A 22989-nucleotide genomic window follows, 5' to 3' on the forward strand; every position below is an offset into this window, starting at 1 on the left:
GAACAATAGTGGAGTTTGTAGTCTGTTCTGAAGGCAATATATGTTCAGGAGTTACAAATAACAGCCACTAAACTTTCCCCACATAACGAATGCAGCTGTGCTTCACTTTGGTTGACTTTGAATAGAAATACTTATTCCTTAGGCCTCTTTCACACGGGCGTCATGTTTTTTGCCCGGATAAGATGCGGGTGCGTTGCTGGAAAATGCACGATTTTTCCGCGCGAGTGCAAAACATTGTAATGCGTTTTGCACGCGTGTGAGAAAAATCGGCATGTTTGGTACCCAAACCCGAACTTCTTCACAGAAGTTCGGGTTTGGGTTAGGTGTTCTGTAGATTGTATTATTTTCCCTTATAACATGGTTATAAGGGAATTTATCAGGCGCCCCCATGGGTTCCTATACCAGAATATCCTCACTCTAATTTACCTTCTCACCAAGCTCCTCAATATACTCCAAGGAGGCCTGTCAATCAAGTCCTAAGGGCACCCCCCATACGCAGACAAGGAGAAGGCCGTCAAGGGGCACAGTGTTGGCGGTGTGGAAATTATGGACATTATGCCAGAGAGTGTCGGAGTGATGAGGCTGGACGCCCAGAGCCACCGTTAAACTTCCTGCCCCCGCAGTAGTGGGGCGTACTGCGGGGGAGGTGGAGAGCCAAGATACCCAGTATGGCTCCGAACACCTGGTCGCAGGGTGTCCCACCATTCTATCTGAATTTGAAGGCATTCCTGTCGACTTCTTAGTGGATACCGTGCCACAAGTAACGACTATGCCTGAGTCACTCTTCTACGGTTACTTCCAAGCGCTGGCCAAGCCAGAGCGAGAGACGCTGGTCCGGGTTACAGCGGTCAATCAACAACAGATCCCTGACAGGAGTCGTGTGGATGAATGTACGGCTATGTGGGCAAGAAATGGGACGGAAAGGTATTCTGTTGGTCCCTGAGACGTTCAAGGAAGATGTGCCTGTGATAATGGGCATGAATATTATGCAAGAATTGGATCAGATAATGTTCACCAAACGGGGGCTGGGCTATTGGAAGCAAGCCACTCCGCACAAACCTACTCAGAAAGCGTTTCAACGGCTTATCCGATTCTGTGGGACAAAGAAAAGTGTCCCAGCACACCAGTCTGTGGGAACGATCCGAGCGCCAGGAAAGGCTACCCTCAGCCTCCCCCCTGGACGGGAGACCGTGTTGACGTTACCCGTGGGAACCTTCCGCAATCTTGAAGGTATTGAGGTGTTCATCGAACCGACGGCCCTAGGAGAGTTGGGTCAGGATGTCCTTGTGGCCCGAACACTGGGAGTGGTCCAGAATGGACGAGTACCCATAAGAGCTGTGAATATGGAACATCAAGTTTCCTTGACACCAGGAGTGGAACTTGCTCATGTGTACCTACATCGGGGAGAAGTACTGAGTCGGATAGAAGTGACTCTAGCTCCGGTAGGGGATGCCGTTTGGACCCTGGCAGTTACTGCCAGCGTAGAAGAGGTGCCGACCCCAGAATGGAATGGGAGAACCATCTTGGATCAAATAGAAATAGATGTGAAGGTTCTCAGTTCGGACCAATGGTGAGCAGTTGAAAACATGCTGTGGGAGAATCAGGCTGCATTCGCCCGTCACGCCGATGACTTTGGCTGTACGTATGCTATCACACATGAGATACCGACAGGGGACACTCCACCAATTCGGGAGAGATATCGGCAGATTCCGCCCAAGTTGTACCAGGAAGTGAAAACACTGTTGAAACAGATGATAGATTCCGGGGTGGTGCGGGGTAGCCAGAGCCCTTGGGCGGCCCCAGTGGTGCTTGTTAAGAAGAAGGATGGCACTATTCGGTTTTGTGTAGTTAACCGGCGGTTGAATGCATGCACCGCGCGAGACTCATATCCTCTGCCACGTATCAAGGAGTCTTTGACGGCTCTAGGATGAGCCAAATACTTCTCTACCTTGGACCTGGCGAGCAGGTACTGGCAAGTACCAGTGGCCGAGCAAGACAAGGCAAAGACGGCGTTCATACTCCCCATAGGACTATTCGAATTCAACAGGATGCCATTTGGGCTGACTAATGCCCCGGGGACCTTCCAGCGGTTGATGGAGAGATGCCCGGGAGACCTGAATTTTGAAGCCACTCTGATATACCTGCACGATATCATCGTATACTCTGCTACTTTTCAAGAACACCTGAATCGGCTAGGGCAGGTACTCAAGTGACTGCGATCCCATGGCCTGAAGGTAAAGCCAAAGAAGTGTCATCTCTTCAAGAGAGAGATCGAGTACTTGGGCCATAGGGTGTCCCAAGACGGAGTGTTGCCGTCCCAAGACAAAGTGGCTGCAATACGACAATGGCTAGTGCCCAGAACGCTGCGGGAGTTCAAGGCCTTCCTTAGACTGACCGGATACTACCGGCGGTTCATCAAAGACTATGCCAAGATAGCAGGCCCTCTGAATGAGTTGTTGAGAGGAACGGCTGGGCAACCCAAGGGCCAAAGTATTCCCTGGGGGCAGAAGCAGGAAGAGGCCTTCCAGGCCCTGAAAGAAGCTCTGACATCGGCCCCCATATTGGCTTATGCCGACTTTGATAAGCCATTTCTCTTATCTACTGATGGCAGTTTCTACGGACTCTGGGTAGTCCTGTCGCAGGTACAAGATGGACATGAGAGAGTGATCGCCTACACCAGTAGATCCTTGCGAGAGACAGAGCGAAACCCCCACAACTACAGTTCCTTCCGGCTAGAACTCCTTGCCCTGGTGTGGGCTGTGACGGAGAAGTTTGCAGGATATTTAACAGGAGCTAAGATCTTTGTACGGACTGATAACAATCCCCTGGCCCATCTGGATACTGCCAAGTTGGGTGCCCTGAGGCAACGCTGGGCAGCTTGCCTTGCAAAATATGACTTCTCAATTCGCTACCGTTCTGCTACGGAGAACACTAATGCCGATGGCCTGTCGAGGGTTACTTTTGAGATCCCAGTAGGGGATGTCGATGAACAAAAGGAAGAAGATGAAACTCCGGATTTCGGCAAGTTCGTTCCGCCCACAGTCGCAGCCCAGACAAGAGGGGAGGCCCGTAAGCTACCCAAGGCATTGGGGAGGACTAATGAGGACTGGGGCCGATTACAGGATGAAGATGTTGGACTGCGACAGATGAAAAGCTGGGTAACCCAGCAAAGGAATCCCAACAGAGAAGTAAGGGCTGACCTGGATGCCGAGATGAAGTCCGTTCTCCATCAATGGGACAGACTGGAAATGCACAGTGGCAACAGCCCAATGACCTAGAGGCAAGTAGTCATACCCAGAAGCGTGGCATGTGATATAGCCAAAGAAGCCCATGAATTTGGAGCTCACTTCGGGCCCGCCAAGACTTACCAGTGGCTGCAGCGTTATGTATATTGTCCGCGACTGGAGGCCGTGGTGGAGGAAGTTTGCAGACAGTGTCGAGTGTGTGAACTCACTAAAAGCACGGAATAGAGGGCACCCCTACAGTCCATACAGACCAAAGATCCGCTGGAATTATTGATGATAGACTACCTCCTCGTGGGACAATCATCAAGAGGTCCACAGTACTGCCTGGTCATGGTTGACCACTTCTCCAAGTTTGCAGTAGTCTCCCTAACTCGGGATCAGACGGCTGAGTCTGCAGCACGCGCTATCTGTCAGGATTTCATCCGGGTCTACGGGTGTCCAAAGCGGATCCACTCAGATCAAGGGGCGTGCTTTCAAGGGAAAGTAATGGAGGAGCTACACCGACTGTACGGTATTGAAAAATCCAGGACGATCCCCTATCATCCCCAAGGGAATGGGGCCTGTGAGCGCTTCAACCGGACGCTACTACAAATTCTGAGAACGCTAGAGGAAGACAAGAGGGCACACTGGCCTGATTACCTGCAGGAATTAGTCTGGGCCTACAATAAATGGGTCCATACCACCACCGGTTACACACCGTTTATGTTACTGTTTGGGAGAGCTGGTCGAGAAATCGTTGAATTGAACCTGGGACAGCCAGAAGACCTAATGGAGTGATCAACCGCCTCATGGGTGAAAGAACACAGTCAGCGACTCCAGACCATCCGCCATTTGGCAGGCCAGTGGTTACAGGAGAGAACTCATACGGACCATCCTCCAGTCCAGGAGGTGCCACTGAAGCCTGAGACCGGGTCCTGGTAAGAGAGAAACGCCCCAGAGACAAATTGAGTGAGCATTGGGAAGTACAGCCATACAAAGTGATCAAGAGAGTGTACCCTAATGGTCCGGTTTACGAAGTGCAGGTTGAAAATGAGGAGTTTGCTTCACAGACTTTACATAGGATTATGCTACGGCCATGCCGGTCCGCAGATCCTGCACCTATTCAGAGGACACCTTCTCCTCCTGCCCCATACCTAGAACGTGTTATCTCCGATGGAAACGAATGTGAAGACTGGTGGACCGTTCCTGACACTGCGGAAGGTGCCCAGGCCGAAGGTGAGGGGGCTCCTGCTACAGAACCACTACCGTCTCACAGTGAGGAGGAACCCGCTTCCACATCCAGATCTCCTGCTGTAATGGAAGAGCCCAGGTTAACAACTCCCAGTGGAGAAAGTCAGGTCCTAGCAGATAGTCAAGACCTCCGGAGATCCAGTAGGTCTACTGCAGGAGTTCCACCAAACAATGAAGTTCATTTGGTCCACCTGTATGTATTGTGGGCAATGTGGTATTGCGGTTTAAAAATTGCACTAACCATTATCTTTCTATGGACTATATAGCTAGGCCGAGGACGGCCACCTTTAAGTGGGGAGGCATGTAAGAGGCAGCCCTGAATCATCCAGCAGCATTTCCAGCACTTATATCTATGCAGATTGTCATGTTTCCCTCCGGCTACCAGAGGCCACTGTGACTGGGCAGGAGCATGAGTTGTGCTGTTCCAGAGGCTAAGAAAGAGTTAAGAAGTTTTCCCGGGCTGTTCTAGAAGTTGCTTGCTGAGATAACAGATAGAGATGGACTGCTGAGAGATAACAGTAAAAGACTGGAGCAGCAAGAGGCTACAGTAGCTGAGTTTTCCCTGACAGCTGTGGAGCAGCATACAGAGGACTGTACAGTGTGTTCCAGAGGAGTGGGACCGTGTCATACTGGGATCAGAGACGAGCCGGATTGTTTCGGCTGGAATTAGGTGAAGATCTGCATCTGGTGTGATCCAACCAAAGATAGAGAAAGACAGACAAGCAAGAGACCGGACCTAGAACCAGACTGCATGTTCCATCACTTACCAGACCAAGGAATATCTGCAGAACTGTGAGTGGCACCGGTGCTTATCTGTGATAGGTTATACAGAAAGGGAATTTAGTCAGTGCGCTGTAGAAGCGTCCCCTAGGTAGCAGGGCTAGATAGGTAATTGGTAGTGAGAGTAGCTTGTAAGCTTTCTGTTTGCTGTTTAGATAATTCTGCGTCTATACAAAATCTTATTACCATTGTTGATGATTTATGTTTACCTGTTCATATTATTCCTGTCATTGATCCATGGTGCCTCTGGTGCAGTGGTACTGTACTGTTAATCAGATTTTCCGGCAGTTTCGTTTTGTTCCTTAATAAAGCCTGTTTTTGCTTCAGTCTCCTTGTCCGCTGTACTGTACTTGAATCCTGCCTTGCGGTCTCTTCCTCCCCTGATTGTTAAATGTCCACGGAGTCAGTGGACAGACGGGTCCGCTTGTCGGTGACCACCCCACCTGCCGCGCTGAATGTCCACTCAGACAGTACGCTGGGGGGGGGGGCAAGACAATAACTCCAGCGCATACTGAGCAAGCTCACGGCAGGTGTCCAGCCTGGCAACCCAGTACTCCATGGGGTCGTCGGTGCTCATGCTGTCGGAAGCACCAACGGACCCCATGTAGTCTGCCACCATGCGGGCCAGCCGCTGGTGGTGACTGCTGCTGCTGCTACTGGGTCTCGCAGAATGGTAGAACAACCTCATCTCACCCATAAGGTCGTCTGCTCCAGCCGTTTGATTAGACAGACCCGCAGTTGATTCATCCAGGCCTCCCTCCAGCTGGCTTGGATGAACTGTTCCAGTTTCCCCTTGCAGTGAGGGTCTAAAAGGGTGGCCAACCAATAATCATCCCTCTCCTTAATTTTCCTGATCCGGGGGTCCCTCCTGAGGCATCTCAGCATGTGGGCAGCCATGGGGAAGAGGACAGTCCACTGTGACTCTTCATGGCTGCCCGGGACCATGACCTCTTGGTCCTCCTGCTGCTGTTGCTGCTGCTCCCGGTGGGAGTTGCCCCACCACCGGACTAATGGTGCCCCAGCACCAGCTCTCCCTCCTGACCAGGACCAGACTCCTGGACGTCAGCAAAATCATCAACACATTCCTCCTCCTCCACCTCGTCCTGGGCCTGGTCTTAGTGGAGCAGTGTTGCCTCTTCTTGCTCCACCAAGGCACTCTCCCCAGCCTCGAGCAGGCGATCTAGTGTCCTGTCCTGCTCCCCGCTGACCATCTTGGGTGCCTGCTCAAATGGGGCCAACACGTGGCAGACCTACTGTATCTGCCCTCACTCCTCATTAGTGATGTAGGGGAGTGGGTGTGATGGCCCTGGAGTGCCTAGATCTTGCAGGTATTCCCTCACCACCCGTCACTGCTCCCACAACCTCTCCAGCATTTGGAGGGTGGAGTTCCACTGCGTCACGCTGTCCACAATCAGCCTGTGAGGGGGCAGGCTGTTGTCTTGCTGCAGTTTGGACAGGGACACAGTGGCAGTTGCGAAGCGTCAGAAGTGGCTGGCAATCCTCCATACCCTTTGCACAATGTCACTCAACCTTGGGAATGTGCGTAAGAACTTTTGTACCACAAGGTTGAGGACGTGTGCCATGCAGGGCACGTGTGTATTACTGCCAGCATGGAGGGTGGCGAGGAGGTTGCTGCCGTTGTCACAGACAACCTTACCTGCCTCTAGCCTGCGGGGTGTCAGCCATTTCTGGACCTGAGCCTGTAGTACGGCCGGAACATCAGGTCCAGTGTGTCTTCTTTCCCCTAAGCTCACAAGCTGGAGCATGGCCTGGCAGCGGACATGCCCCTACACTTGCATAGCTACGGGGATTCTTGCTGGGGGGCTCAGCAGCCGTGGAGACAGTGGCTTGAGGGAGAGCAGCAGTTCTCCCCTGGACACCCCGGGGCGGCACCACAAACTCAGATGCCGCTGATCCCTCCCCAGCACCTCGGAGGGACACCCAATGGGCTGTAAAACTGTCCCTGCCCATGTCTGCTGGTCCAAGCATCCATTGTCAGATGCACCCTGTCGCTGACAGCATGATCCAGTGACAGGGATACATTCTGCACAACGTGCTGATGTAGGGCAGGGACTCTGGTCCTGGCAAAGAAATGGTGGCTGGGGACAAGTTGGGCAGGGTTGGGCCTGCTCCAACATCTGACGGAATGGATTGCTGTCCACAAGATTGAAGGGCAGAAGATGTTGGGCGATAACCTTTGCCAGGAGCCCGTTGAGTGAACGCACGCGTTGGTCCCAGGGGGCGTAGGGCGCGGTGCGTTTAATTGCGTCAGCAACCGACGGCTGGCGCCGGACGGCAGTGGAGGACATAGAGGAGGGTGCAGTTGAGGCAGAGGTCTGGCTGCTGGTACCAGTACCTCTAGGAGAGGGAGCGGGGGAATGGGAATGCATTATTAGAAGGGGTTTGGGTGGCTGCAGTACAGTGGCAAGAGCTGCTGTCCCCTGCGCACTGCTGGTGACGCTGCTGCTACGACTACCCTGCATCTGTTCCCACTCCCGCCAGTGGTTCACTCTCAGTTGCTGGGTTAGTGCAGTGGTACCCAGCCGAGCCACAGACCTCCCTTTCCTCACCCTGGCTTTGCAGAGCTTGCAAATGGCAATTGTCACATCGTATGCTGCCAGGGTGAAGTAAGCCCAAAAAGGCGACTTACGCACCGACCTCCTGTCAGATAGGGTGGTGCTGACTTGCGCCTGTTCGGGCTCGGTGCACACAGTTGGAGGTCGCTGCTGCTGCCTCCTCCTGCTGCCATTACCAGTGGAGCCTCTAACGCTGGGCTCCCTGGCAACCTGTCGCACCATTTGGTGCCTACCTTCCTCCTCATCAGTGCTGCTGATGCCTGACAAGGGAGGTGGCACCCATTCTCGGTCACCCTCCTCTTCGTACCCCGATATGTCAGACCCAGGGCCAACCAGTGGTGGACTAAGGGGAACAGCAGATGTGGAGCTCCTGACCTGGCTCTGCTGTCCTCTCGCTGATGCCTGGGTCTGACTAGGTGCGGGGGTTCGGTGGCTGAAACCATCCGCACCTGTTAGAAAGGATGTCACTGGGGTACTGACAGGCGGTACCCGCTCCTCCTCCTCCTCCATCCCTTCCAAAAGGTCCTGTGCATGAGGACTGAACTGCAATTCAGCCTCCTGCATTACCTCCCCCAAGATGTCCCTTTTACTGGCGCTTCCAAACAGGAGCAGGCTAGATTCTTGGGGGCTGGGGGTTGGTCCTGCGGGAGGCGGAGTGCTACAGCTGTTGCTGCTGCTCGGAGCCGGGGGCAGAGGACTCTGTGGCACTGGCTTGTGCCACGAGAGACACTAATGCCTTGGCTCCTGACTAGAAATGAGGTGGCTGCCACCCCCAAAGAAATCATGAATGGGGCGGACGCTCCTGACACCTGCACCCGCCCCTCCACGGGTATAGGAGCGGCCCCTTGCTGACAGCAGTCCTGAACGCCCACATGAAGTACTCATAATAATTAGTTTTTATCTAGAAAAAATCCCCAAAAAAAGGACAAGGGAATTTGGGAAAAACTTTATTGGGAGGGGACTCTGGGGCAAAAATGTAATAAAAAAAATAAAATCAATAACACAATAACAGTAAAAGGCTTTTTTTTGTGTGTGTTTTTTTTAACTAACAAAAGACGCAGACTCTGACGCAGACACTACACCAACTAAACAGTAACAAACTAACACTGAAAACTAAAACTAATAACCTTTTTTTTAACTAACAAAAGACACAGACACAGACACTACACCAACTAAACAGTAAAAATCTAACACTAAAAACGAAAACTAATAAACTTTATTTATTTTTTGTTTCTTTTTTAACGAACAAAAGACGCAGACACTAATGCAGACACTTCACCAACTAAACAGTAAGAAACTAATACTAAAAACTAAAACTAATAAACTTTTTTTTTTAGCTAACAAGACACAGACACTGACGCAGACACTACACCAACTAAACAATAAGAAACTAACACTAAGGCCTCTTTCACACTTGCGTTGTCCGGATCCGGCGTGTACTCCACTTGCCGGAATTACACTCCGGATCCGGAAAAACGCAAGTGTACTGAAAGCATTTGAAGACGGAACCGTCTTCCAAATGCTTTCAGTGTTACTATGGCACCCAGGACGCTATTAAAGTCCTGGTTGCCATAGTAGGAGCGGGGAGCGGGGGAGCAGTATACTTACAGCCCGTGCGGCTCCCGGGGCGCTCCAGAATGACGTCAGAGCGCCCCATGCGCATGGATGACGTGATCCATGCGATCACGTGATCCATGCGCTTGGGGCGCCCTGACGTCACTCTGGAGCGCCCGGGGAGCCGCACGGACGGTAAGTATGCTGCTCCCCCGCTCCCCGCTACACTTTACCATGGCTGCCAGGACTTTAGCGTCCCGGCAGCCATGGTAACCACTCTGAAAAAGCTAAATGTCGGCTCCGGCAATGCGCCGAAACGACGTTTAGCTTAAGGCCGGATCCGGATCAATGCCTTCCAATGGGCATTAATTCCGGATCCGGCCTTGCGGCAAGTGTTCCGGATTTTTGGCCGGAGCAAAAAGCGCAGCATGCTGCGGTATTTTCTCCGGCCAACAAACGTTCCGTACCGGAACTGAAGACATCCTGATGCATCCTGAACGGATTTCTCTCCATTCAGAATGCATTAGGATAATCCTGATCAGGATTCTTCCGGCATAGAGCCCCGACGACGGAACTCTATGCCGGAAGACAATAACGCAGGTGTGAAAGAGCCCTAATAAACTTTTTTTTTAATTACACAGACACTAAACTAAAACACTAAAACACAACTAAAGCCTACACTATACTAACCTACACCCTGCTCTTGAACCTATCAGCTACACTATTCCCTAACTAACCTATACTATCTCACACTAACTAAATGGATGTCTTTCAGCTAACTATACCCTACACTACACCCTGCACTAGAACCTATCAGCTACACTATTTCCTAACTTTTACTATCTCACACTAACTAATCAGATTATATATTTCACCTAACTAACACTATACCCTAAACTAGAACCTATCTGCTACACTAACCTACCCTATCTAACACAATCAGTTCAGTATATATCAAAACAATCAAATATATGATTTGCTTTTAAAAAAGCACTGCACAGTATTCAGCTCCTCTCACAACCAACACCACATGAAACTGCACAAAATGGCTGCAGGGAAAGGATCTTATATAGTAAGGGGTGGGCAACTTTCCTATTGGTTGCTAGGGATGTTTCTAACCTCTTTGCCTCCTTCTCACTCACAAGTTAAAAGAAGGGAGGGATCAGTGTCCTCTCGAAGTGCTGATATTCGCATCGCAATAAATATTCGCGTTACGAATTTTCGCACTCGACTCACTGTAAGTTATATTGGAGCTTTTGGACCACAAACTAGAAGCAGGGAGGGATGATCAATTTTTTTTTAAACAGTACACATCATTGTGATGTGTACTGTGTAAAAAAATAAAAAAATATTAGCGAAATCGCGAAGTGGCGATATTCGCTATAAAAATTAACTTTTTGAATATTCGCGCTCAACACTAGTGTTACTGAAGTGGAGGGTTCAAGGTCAGTAACTTTAGGGTGTACCGTGGGGGGGAATGGTTTTGGTCAGCTCCTTTTATCCTTATCTGCTCACCACTGTACCAAACAGCAATGGTGCATGTGGTCACCTCATTAAATGTACCTATCCAAATAAATGTGTCACCTGTCATTGCTCTGTTGTGTCCTGCCATGCTTCTTGTTCTGCTAGATTATTTTTAAGTATTTGTCTGTGACACACACAAAGACACATACACACATAGTTCTGATACACACAGCACTGCTATACACAGAAACAGCTGTGCTACACTCAAACACACCCCTGTTACAGACACAGCACTGCTACACACAAAGCTCTATTATACACCCATACAGCTCTGCTACAGACATACAGCTCTGCTGCACCCATACAGCTCTGTTATACACATACAGCTCTGCTGCACGTATACAGCTCTGGTACACTTACACAGTTATGTTACACAAATGCAGCCCTGCTACACACATATACACATACAGCACTGCTAGACACATATACACACACACACTTATTATCTTTAATAAAAACTCACATTTCTCTAGTGCCGGCTGTATAGTTTTCCTGCTCTGGTTCCTCCTTTCCTTAAAGAGGACCTTTCATGTGTTTTTTTTATTCAAGATAAATACCTGTACTTGCGGGGTACCCCCTGCTGATACTGCCACTCTACCTGATTTTTTAAACTATCGCTCCTGCGCCCCGCTGTGTCCCCCGCAGTTTTCCCGCTCAGTATGCTAATACTGAGCATCGGTACAGGGAGGAGGAGACGCCGGGGTTTCTCAATGGGCGTCTCCTTCTCCCTGGCAGTGCCGCGATCCAATCACAGTGGAGAGCGTCACAGCCAGGGAGAAGGTGAGCTTTTTTAAATTATTGCATTGTACTCATTTTGAGCTAAAAATATATTTTTTAATTGGTCTTTATTAAAAATATGGCACCCTTTGGAATTTCTCTCTTTTCCTCAGAAGGTGACAAGGGCCAGAGAGCGCTCTCCTCCTCCGGCTGGCCCTGTCAGCATTTCAAATCCCACGCCTGCGCCTTACGTGTCTTCATTCGGCGCAGGCGCTCTGAGAGAAGGACGCTCGCTTCCTCAGCACTCCCTCAGTGCGCCTGCGCCGATGACGTCACCTCTAAACCCCAAAGAGAAGACGTCATCGGCGCAGGCGCACTGAGGAAGTGCTGAGGAAGCAAGCGTCCTTCTCTCAGAGCGCCTGCGCCGAATGAAGACACGTAAGGCGCAGGCGCGGGTTTTTAATTGCAGACAGGGCCAGCCGGAGGAGGAGAGCACTCGCTGGTCCTGTCAATCAACTGGAGGAGGGGTCGTTTTTTTAAAAGGAGGATGCGGTGGCTACCAGCAAGTAGACGCCCTACTTGCTGGTAGTGAAGTAATTTGCATATTTTAAAAGCTCGATTTTCTATGAAACGAAGCCACAGAACAAGGTAAGAGCCCTATATATTGAATAGTCGTACAATAAGGATGATGATGACGTGTCGATGGACATCACGTGGGTGCCCACAAGAGAGGAAGAGGAGGGAAGTTCAGAGGGAGAGACGGAGCAGCGGATAGGGAGGAGAAGGAGGAGAAGCAGGCAGAACTCGCAGTGCACAGGAGGCAAAAAGCAGACTGCAAATGTATATAGAGTGAGCCATCCACCATGCACGGTCACATCTGGGGCTCCCAGGACGCTGGCACATGGCTCCGCAGTGTGGGCTTTTTTTAACGTGTCAGCTGCTGATAATAGTGCTGCCATCTGCAGCCTGTGCTGTCATGGCATAAGTTGCTGTAAGTCCAACACTCACCTAGGGACGACCGCCTTAAGAAGGCACCTGGCCTCCCATCACTGAGCCCAGTGGGAGCAACACCGTCAGAACCCACAAAGCTACACTCCCGGCGCTCCATGTCCTGCCTCTTCTCCTTCTCCTCTCTCTTCCCATTCCACCGTGCCGTCGTCGCATTCATCTGGCACAAGGCAGGCTTCCGTTGCCTAAATGCTCGAGCGTAAAAAAATGATGACACCAGATAATACTTTTGCCCAACAGCTGACTGTTGGCTTGTCAGAACTGCTAGCCCGCCAACTACTGCCATATAAACTGGTGGACTCGGAGGCCTTTAGAAAATTTGTGGCCATTGGCACACCGCAATGGAATGTCCCCGGAAGGAAATATTTCTCTGAGAAGGGCATCCCTGAACTATATGTCCACGTTCAGCGGCAAGTTATTATATCTCTGGCACACAGTGTCGGTGCCAAGATACATCTGACCACAGACACGTGGTCTAGCAAACACAGGCAGGGAAGGTACATAACTTTTACTGCCCACTGGGTGAACCCGTGGCACCCGCGTGGATTTGGTGTTACCGCCACGGATTGCATGCAGGTCGGCCTCTTCTTCTCCTCCTCCTACTCCATCCTCCATCTCCTCCTTTTCCACTGCTACTGCCTCTTCCACTGCACCCCCCAAGCTCCCCAGAACCTATTCGACGTGCCAGGTAAGATGTTCTCATGCTGTGCTGCGGCTGTTGTGCCTAGAAGCCAAGAGCCACACCAGTCCTGCACTGCTTTCAGCTCTGCGGTTACAGGACGATCAGTGGCTAACCCAGCTCAATTAGACAGTTGGTAAAGTGGTGTGCGACAACGGTGGCAATCTGCTTGGCACACGTCTGGAACTTAGTCGTGCAGCGATTCGTTGCAAATACCCCGGGGTCCAGGACATCTTGGAAACTCTCCAGGACGTCTCGGGGTCCAGGACGTCTTGGAAAAAAATCTCTGGCCATTTAAGATCTTACACGGCCATGGCTCGCCTTGCTGACGTTGAGTGGTGACACCACTTGCCCGTCAGATGTCTGATTTGTGACTGCCCGACACGCTGGAACTCCACCTTGTATATGCTTGATAGGCTGCTCCAGCAGAAACGTGCAGTTAATGACTACCTGTACGAAATCTGCAGCAGGACAGGTTCTGGGAGCTTGGTTTCTTTTCACTGCGCCAGTGGCTGCTCATGCGCGACGCATGCAGACTTCTGCGGCCATTTGATGAGATCATCAAACTGGTCAGTCGCAGCCAGGGCACCATCAGTGACATCGTACCTTACACCTTCTTTCTGGAGCGTGCATTGCCTCGTGTCATTGATCAAGCCGTCGAGGAGCAGGAGCTGGAAGATGAGGAAGTCGCAATGCTGAATGAATTCCCAGGGGGGCTACTTCATCTGAGACAAGTCAGCAGGAGTCTGAAGAAGAGTCAGAGGAGGAGTCAGAGGAGGATGGTGGCTGGGGGGAGGAGGAGCAGGAAGAGCAGGCTTTAAACTTTTCGGGGATCCCTGGTGTTGTCCGTAGCTGGGGGGAGGAGACCGAGGACAACATTCTCCTGGGCAATGAGCAGGAGCCAGGGTGCTCCACCGCTTCCAATTTAGTGCAAATGGGGGCCTTCATGCTCCAGTGTTTGAAGAGGGACCCCTGTATAAAAAGCATAAAGGTCAAGGACCTGTACTGCGTGGCAACGTACTTTGACCCCGGGTACAAACACAAAATGGCGGACATACAGTTGCAAGAAAAAGTATGTGAACCCTTTGGAATGATATAGATTTCTGCACAAATTGGTCATAAAATGTGATCTGATCTTCATCTAAGTCACAACAATAGACAATCACAGTCTGCTTAAACTAATAACACACAAAGAATTAAATGTTACCATGTTTTTAGTGAACACACCATGTAAACATTCACAGTGCAGGTGGAAAAAGTATGTGAACCCCTAGGCTAATGACATCTCCAAAAGCTAATTGGAGTGAGGTGTCAGCCAACTGGATTCCAATCAATGATATGAGATTGGAGGTGTTGGTTACAGCTCCCTGCCCTATAAAAAACACACACCAGTTCTGGGTTTGCTTTTCACAAGAAGCATTGCCTGATGTAAATGATGCCTTGCACAAAAGAGCTCTCAGAAGACCTACGATTAAGAATTGTTGACTTGCATAAAGCTGGAAAGGGTTATAAAAGTATCTCCAAAAGCCTTGCTGTTCATCAGTCCACGGTAAGACAAATTGTCTATAAATTGAGAAAGTTCAGCACTGCTGCTACTCTCCCTAGGAGTGTCCATCATGTAAAGATGACTGCAAGAGCACAGCGCAGACTACTCAATGAGGTGAAGAAGAATCCTAGCGTGTCAGCTAAAGACTTACAAAAGTCTCTGGCATATGCTAACATCCCTGTTAGCGAATCTTTGATGCGTAAAACACTAAACAAAAATGGATTTCATGGGAGGACACCACAGAGGAAGCCACTGCTGTCCAAAAAAAACATTGCTGCAAGTTTACAGTTTGCACAAGAGCACCTGGATGTTCCACAGCAGTACTGGCAAAATATTCTGTGGACAGATGAAACCAAAGTTGAGTTGTTTGGAAGAAACACACAACACTATGTGTGGAGAAAAAGAGGCACAGCACACCAACATCAAAACCTCATCCCAACTGTGAAGTATGGTGGTGGGGGCATCATGGTTTGGGTCTGCTTTGCTGCGTCAGGGCCTGGACGGATTGCTATCATCAAAGGAAAAATGAATTCCCAAGTTCATCAAGACATTTTGCAGGAGAACTTAAGGCCATCTGTCCACCAGCTGAAGCTCAACAGAAGATGGGTGTTGCAACAGGACAACGACCCAAAGCATAGAAGTAAATCAACAACAGAATTGCTTAAACAGAAGAAAATACGCCTTCTGGAGTGGCCCAGTCAGAGTCCGGGCCTCAACCCGATTGAGATGCTGTGGCATGACCTCAAGAAAGCAATTCACACCAGACATCCCAAGAATATTGCTGAACTGAAACAGTTCTGTAAAGAGGAATGATCAAGAATTACTCCTGACCGTTGTGCACATCTGATCTGCAGCTATAGGAAACATTTGGTTGAAGTTATTGCTGCCAAAGGAGGTTCAACCAATTATTAAATCCAAGGGTTCAAATACTTTTTCCACCTGCACTGTGAATGTTTACATGGTGTGTTCAATAAAAACATGGTAAAATTTAATTCTTCATGTGTTATTAGTTTAAGCAGACTGTGATTGTCTATTGTTGTGACTTAGATGAAGATCAGATCACATTTTATGACCAATTTGTGAAGAAATCGATATCATTCCAAAGGGTGCACATACTTTTTCTTGCAACTGTATTACCAGCATCACAGAGGGCTGTCAGAATGCAGCATTTCCAGGCCTTGCTGCCAGAGATGCTGCATTCTTCTGTTGCGGGCACTGGCAGAGGAATTTCCACCCACAGCAAAACAGGTGCGGTTACCAATCCTACTGCTCCTGCAAAAAGAGGGCAGTTGGTCACTTCGTATATGAGATCATTCTTGCAGTCAATCCATCGACATCCGCCCTCCGGATCCAGCTTCAGGGAATGCCTAGACCGACAGGTGTTTGACTACAGCGGGTTAACGGCCGATGTGGATGCTCTGAGAAGTGAGGAACCCCTTGACTACTGGGTGTTCAGGCTTGACCTGTGGCCTAGAGCTGGCACAATTTGCCATAGAACTCTTAGCTTGCCCCTTTTTAAAAATGAATGAGGCATGGATCTTGCAGGAATTCAACACCTGCTATGACCATGTGTAATTGAATTTCCTCATGCCAGCTCACACTTATCTGCCACCACCCAGAACAAAGAATGGTCCTTGCCTTATGTACACTCACCTAAAGAATTATTAGGAACACCATACTAATACGGTGTTGGACCCCCTTTTGCCTTCAGAACTGCCTTAATTCTACATGGCATTGATTCAACAAGGTGCTGATAGCATTCTTTAGAAATGTTGGCCCATATTGATAGGATAGCATCTTGCAGTTGATGGAGATTTGAGGAATGCACATCCAGGGCACGAAGCTCCCGTTCCACCACATCCCAAAGATGCTCTATTGGGTTGAGATCTGGTGACTGTGGGGGCCATTTTAGTACAGTGAACTCATTGCCATGTTCAAGAAACCAATTTGAAATGATTCGAGCTTTGTGACATGGTGCATTATCCTGCTGGAAGTAGCCATCAGAGGATGGATACATGTTCTCATTCTGTTTAAGCATCTCTGGGAACTCCTTCAAGACTGTTGGAAGACCATTTCAGGTAACTACCTCTTGAAGCTCATCAAGAGAATGCCAAGAGTGTGCAAAGCAGTAATCAAAGCAAAAGGTGGCTACTTTGAAGAACCTAGAATATGACATATTTTCAGTTGTTTCACACTTGTTTGTTATGTATATGATTCCACATGTGTTAATTCATAGTTTTGATGCCTTCATAGTCATGAAAATAAAGAAAACTCTTAGAATGAGAAGGTGTGTCCAAACTTTTGGTCTGTACTGTATATGTGTATATATATATATATATATATACACACACACACACACACACACCGTATTTTTCGCCCTATAAGACGCACTCCCCCCCAAAAAAAAGTGGGGGGGAAAAGGCAGTGAGTCTTATGGGGCGAATGCTGCAGTTTACACTGATACACCGCCGACCGCATGCTGCACAGTGCACAGTGCGGCCGGAGGGTGTATCAGCGGGAAGGGAGGAGGGTCTGGGGGCCGGCGTCTGGTTTAGGAACGGCAGTGGGGCCCGGTGCAGTCACTGTATTCTATTGCATCGGGCCCCGCTCACTGTAGTAATCCTAAGTGTAGGCATTGTTTAACAATAGAATTAATCTTCATTCCAGCAGCCTGTACTACCGTACTTACTAACTTCCATGGCAGGCAGGAGGCCGGGCGGGAGGGCAGGCGGCTGTAGCGTAACTCACTACGTCATGCGCCTGCTCCTCCCACTTTATGAATGAAGCAGGCGGCGCGAGCGCGTGACGTAGTGAGTTACGCTACAGTCGCCCACCCGGCCTCCTGCCTGCTACTGAAGTTAGTAAGTACGGTAGTACAGGCTGCTGGAATGAAGATTAATTCTATTGTTAAACAATGCCTACACTTCGATAAGATTACTACAGTGAGCGGGGCCCGGTGCAATAGAATACAGTGACTGCACCGGGCCCCGCTGCCATTACTAATACTAGATGCCGGCCCCCACCCCCTTTATTGGGGGTCATTCACACTACACAGGGACACTGTTATGGGGGATCTGTGGATGCTATTTAAGTGTCATCCACAGATCCCCCCCCCATAGCAGTCATGCCATCCACAGATGCCCCCATAACAGTGCCATCCACAGATCCCCATAACAGTGTCAGCCACAGACCCCCATAACAGTGCGTCATTCACAGATCCCCCATAATAGTGTCATCAACAGACCACCATTAGTTCAAAAACCAACAAAAGCACAAAATATTTATTTTCTTATTTTCCTCCTAAAAAAACTGATGCGTCTTATAGGGAGAAAAATACGGTGTATATATATATATATATATATATATATATATATATATATATTTTACTCTGTTTGTGAGGCAAGGTATCCCAAAAATGGCGCAGTTTTTATTTTTTGCAATGTTCCCCTGACAGAGTAGAAAATGTGATATTTTTATAGAGCAGGTCGTAATGACGTGGTGATACCTAATATGTCTATTTTTATTTTTTTTTTTCGATTTACACAATGAAAAATTTTTTGAAAAATAATCATGTTTTTGTGTTTCTATTTTCTGAAAGCCATATATATATTTTTTTATTACTGTATTTGGCCAATTGTCTTACTTAGGTATGGTCAAATTTTTTTTTTTTAAGAAATGATGGTTTGATTGGTACCATATTGAGGCACATGAATTTTTGATCGCTTGGTATTACACTTTTTGTGATGTAAGGTGATAAAAAAATTGCTTTTTTGGCCCGTTTTTTTTGTTTTGTTTACGGCGTTCACCAGACGGGTTGGATCACATGCTATTTTTTATAGAGCAGGTTGTTACGGACACAGTGATGCCTAATATGTGCATTTCTTAAATTTTATTTTACACAATAAAAGCATTTTGGAAAAAAAAATCATGTTTTTGTATTTCCATTTTCTGAAAGACATCTTTTTTTTATTTTTTGGGCGATTGTTTATGGTAGGGTCTCATTTTTTGCGGGATGAGATGATGGTTTTATTGGTACCATTTTGGGGCACATATGGCTTTTTGATTGCTTGGTATTACACTTTTTGTGTTGTAAGGTGATAAAAAATAGCTTTTTTGGAATGGTTGTCATTTAATTTTTCTTTCTCTTTAGATCTAGTGTTGAGCATTTTTATTGTGAATATCGCCACTTTGAGAATTTGCTAATATTTAGAATATAGTGCTATATATTCGTTATATCGAATATTCAGCATTTTTTTCCATCTGAACACCTGATTCCTCTCTGCTTCTTGCTTGTGGGCCAATGAGAAGGAAGCAATGTCATGTTCACAACAATACTTAGCGCACCAATCAGTAATCTGTAGTCAGACCTGCTAAAATGTGAAGTTGCACGTAGTGAGAAAAAATATTCTAATCACTGCCGATTAGCGCAATCGCGAATATATTGGAGCACTTGACTCTATCTGCATATAAAGCTATTCTAATGTTCTGCCGTGCCAACCATTTTCTCCAGTCTCAGGAAACTTATACCAGTTGAAAAACGTAGCCAATGTGACCCACGCCTGTATTTCGCGTTACAAATTCCCATTACGCGATTTTACATTGCAGATTTTTCGCATTTAATAAAATAATCTCGAATTCTCGAAATTTGCGAATATATGATGAATATTCTACAAAATATTTGTGATATTTAGTGAATTCGAATATAGCCCCTGCCACTCATCACTAGTTAGCTCATGTTATATTTTTATAGAGCAGGTTGTTACGTATGTGGAGATACCTAATATGTCTGTTTTTTTTAAAATATATTTTGGTTTTACACAATAAGGCCTCATGCACACGGCCGTTGTTTTGGTCTGAATCCGAGCCGCAGTTTTGGTGGCTCGGATGCGGACCCATTCACTTCAACGGGGCCGCTGTCCGCATCCGTTGCTCCGTTCCGTGGTCCGCAAAAAAAATATAACCTGTCCTATTCTTGTACGCGTTTTGCGTTATATTAATGGCTGTCCGTGCCGTTCTGCAAATTGCGGAACGCACACGGACGCCATCCATGTTTTTCAGATAAGCCGTTTGCGGACCGCAAAACACACATGAGGCCTAAGAGCATTTTTGAAACAAAAAAATTATGTTTTAGTGTCTCTATTTCTGAAAGCCATATCTTTTTTATTTTTGGGGCGATTGTCTCAGGTAGGAGCTAATTTTTTGCGGGATGAGATGACGGTTTAATTGGTACTATTTTGGGGTATATATGACTCTTTGGATCACTCTTTATACCATTTTGTGGGAAGTGCGGCGGGCAAAATTGCAATTTTATCATATTTTTTTTTTATGGCGTTCACTGTGTGGTAAAAGTGCGCAATCCTTATATAGATCAGGTCGTTATGGACGCGGCAATACCAAACATGTTTAGTGTTTTTTAATTTTTTTACTTTTTAACCAATTATATGTGCGGATATAGGAAGAAGTTAGATTAAAATTTTATTTTATTTTTTACACATTTTTAACTCAGACCCATTCGGTTATTGAAAATCCAGTGGGTCTGATGCCTCTACAATACACTGCAGTACACTGTATAGTCATGCACAGTAAACAGCTATACCATGGCGATCCGGATGTTTGTGAAGGTGTCCGTTTGCCATGGTAACCACCGGGACGCTGCCGCAGCAGAGCAGTGGCCTGATGGTTATCCCCTCCATGCAGCGGTCCCTAAGGACCGCGGCATGGAAGGGGTTAAACGTCTGACATCGGCGCCAGCACCGATGTTGGCCATTTCAAGCAGAGTGTCAGCGAGGGCGAGGGGGCGTCGCCGACCGTCCTGAAGGGAGGGGGGGTGGAGGGGCTTGTTGCCTCGCCGGCCATCCTGAAGAAAGGGGGGGTGGGGGGGCTTGTTGCAGCGCCGGCCATCTTGAAGGGGGGGCGAGGGGGCTTGTTGCCACGACGGCCATCCTGAAGGGGAGGGGGGTGACGGCTTGTATGGAGGTTAGGACGGCCATCCTACACGGCGTGGGATAGGGGGGGGAGAGGGATGGCATTGGGCCGCTGCCACAGCAGAGCTGCGGCCCGATGGTTAGCCCCTTCCATACTGTGGTCCCTAAGGAAAAAGATAGATAAATAGAACCAATTTGAGAAATGATTTTCTCCACAAAATAAATTTGTGTAAAAAATTTATTTTTTATTTTTACAAAGGTGTCCATATCCTTTAATATACATATTCATATACAGCTAGCTCCACCTACGGATGGCTGCATGCAGCCAGAATTGTCCAGGATTTCCAAATAAGGGTCTGCTTTTTCCCCCCAAAGCTGCCCTTGTGTCACAGCACAGCACGTGGCAGGAAGAAGAAGAAGAGCGCGTCCGGTGTCCGGAGCAGGAGAGGTGAGTTGATTTTTTAAAAATTTGATCTGAGAATGGGGGTCATTAACATGGATATTTGATCTGAGGTCTGATTGGGGGACTTATGGAGGTCTGATTGGGGGTCATTCACTTGGAGATCTTATCTGAGGTCTGATTGGGGAACTTATGGAGGTCATATTGGGGTTCATTCACATGGAAGTCTTATCTGAGGTCTGAATGGGGGACTTATAGAGGTCTGATCGGGGTTCATTTACATGGAGGTCTGATCTGAGGTCGAATTGGGGGACTTATTGAGGTCTAATCTGAAGTCTGATTAGGGGTCATCCACATGGAGGTCTAATCTGAGGTCTGATTGGGGGACTTATTGACATTGGGGGGGGGGGGGTCTGTTCTGAGGTCTGATTAACATTGGGGGTCTGAGCTGAGGTCTGATGAAAAATATATTTTTCTTATTTTTTGCCTCTTAAACCTAGGTGTGTCTTTATAGGGTGAAAAATACAGTAACTCTGAAAGTAAGATTTTATTTCAGCCTGTCATGTCTCCAGTGTTACCCTTCAGGTTGTACTTTAGTAAATAACTGCAGTTTTATTTCAGCACTAGATATAAATTAGAAGTATAAGAAAAAAAAAAACATTAAAATTTTATTAAACTGCCCCTTGTGGTCCTGGCGTATTTTCAGCGCCTCACCTATAAGCTAGCTCTCTGTTGGTTGTCTTGGTTCATAGTCCTCTTTATTGCACAATAATTCAGTAAATGATATTAAATTAAGATATTTGCTTTAATTTAATAACTATGTCCACATTTTATTATATGCCCCCTAGTTACTTGGAATTATTGTAGACCAGCCACCCCCATGACAGCTCATTAATAATCTTCATGCAGCATTACTTTAATTGCACTGCAGTATATTTATTATGTGACATGCACAGACACAGCATTGTACAGAATCATTATATTGCTGTGCCCTATGCTGTGCAGGCAGGCATGACTGGTAATTTAATCATTACATGTGGATGGTTATTTTAATGACATTGACATTTTAGTAAACATAGAGAAATGAATGTATATCATTGCCTATGGATGAATATTGTTTAATTGACAAGAACATTTTCAACAGTTAACAGAAATGACTACTGTAGTTATTTTGAAAATGCAAATTACAATACAGTGTCAGATCAGTTTTTTTTTTAATGATTGGAATGCGTGAAATTGAAATGATAAAAAATATCAGGTAACTAATGCAGAAATGGGCAGAACAGTAAGAACCAAAACAGGGATGTACTGTATGTAGGATTCTGCCAAGGAGGTGTTTTATGCAGAAGGTAGGTTAGGGTCTGTGGGCATAGGCTCAACACTGGATAAACACATTTAGAATTCCTTACTTGGGAGGTCATATAGTACATGACAATATCTTTCTAACAAAGCTAGAACAAGCCCTGTACCTCACATAGATCCAGAGATCGTCCTATTCATTGATCCAATTGTTCTGCTAGATTTATTTCAGGCTGGCAGTTTGGGGTGTGTGTCCTTTCTCATGGGGGGTGTCTTTTCCACTATAGCTTTTTCCCTGTAACTGTCACAGCTTCTAACAGAAGATATGACCGGTGGCAGTTGAAGATTTAAAATGAGCATATGCGACCGTCTCGGTGAGGTGGACAGAAAAAGAAGGAAAAGAATGAGCAGCAGGTGGCAATATAAAGATACATTTTAATGAATAATTCAGCGGCTTTACTAAATTTTTAATTACCGTACATGTATTTACAAAATAATTCAGATCCA

The sequence above is a fragment of the Bufo bufo genome, chromosome 5 (genome assembly GCF_905171765.1).
Source record: "Bufo bufo chromosome 5, aBufBuf1.1, whole genome shotgun sequence".
Lineage (NCBI taxonomy): Eukaryota > Metazoa > Chordata > Amphibia > Anura > Bufonidae > Bufo > Bufo bufo.